Below are 1,187 nucleotides of genomic sequence, written 5' to 3' on the forward strand. Positions count from 1 at the left end.
GCCCATATCCATGAGTGACTGCAAAAACATGGCAAGGACTGACTTTGGAGTTACAAATGAATTTTAGCAAGTAGGCAGATTCGCAAATATGAAATCCACAAACGATATGCCCTTGAGGTTATTTACCTTTATCGTGCCTGTTTGATGGAAATATAACTGTTTGCTACAGTGCATCTCTTCCGAACTTTTGAGTGCAGTGACATCATTCTAGTCACTTGAAAATGGACACATGAAAGTATGTACACCGCGGAAACTGGCAACGCCAATCAAATCGAGGATTGATTTGTTGACTCTCTAGATTTAAGAAAGTGTGATAGAGAAAATGTTAAAAATGCAGGTTAAACTTAAAACTGTCTAATGTCTAGACCCATATCATTGCAAATAGCAAAAAAAAAGTTGAGAAAATATTCTTCTAGTATTCAAAAACTATTACCTGACTCAGCAAAGGCACACCATGACTGATGAGTGGGTGACTTTCTGACGTGTATTGTCATTTTCAGTTTAATCTTAGTAAGTCATGTAAAAAGGTATCCATCAATGTTTGTGTCAGAGCTACAACCTTTTGTCAACTGCCATAACAAAAACTGATGAAAGCCTTCCGTGAGAACAACTGTCGGATGGAATTTACAATTACGTATTCTATTAGGATTTGTCAGCTGTGTCCTACACATCCTTTATTAGGGACATTTATAACTTAAATGTCATTGGCAAATTCATTGCTGGAGGGCTAACTGTTTTAAGCAGCACAGTCCTGCTCTAGCGGAGTGGCCTCAATCTAGTTAAGTGTGAAACGAAGGAATAAATACACCTTCCTCACAAAGGTTGGAGAATTGAATGCATTATTGTTCCCATTACACCATTTCCAGGGTAGAGACTCAGCAAACCGTCAGTTCCCATCTCTTCACCTGGAGGACAGAGCAGGTCCCGGTCACCGCTGGGCACACGGGTCCTGTCTTCCTTGGATAGCTATGTGTCCAGGTTGAAGTCTCCTCAAGTACCAGGCAGGTGAAAACTGACCACTAGGTGGCATAAGCAAGATGCCTTTGATGGCTTTAGTTCTTCAGACAATATAATTGATTCGGAACCCTGGGACAGACACATCAGTGTTGGCACCCTGAACAAAAACGTGAACCTCCGAGCCTCATTTCGGACAAGTGTAAAGCGAGTTAAGCTCCGTCTTTGGCAGA

Source organism: Pteropus vampyrus, unplaced genomic scaffold (assembly GCF_000151845.1).
Source record: "Pteropus vampyrus isolate Shadow unplaced genomic scaffold, Pvam_2.0 Scaffold359, whole genome shotgun sequence".
Taxonomy (NCBI): domain Eukaryota; kingdom Metazoa; phylum Chordata; class Mammalia; order Chiroptera; family Pteropodidae; genus Pteropus; species Pteropus vampyrus.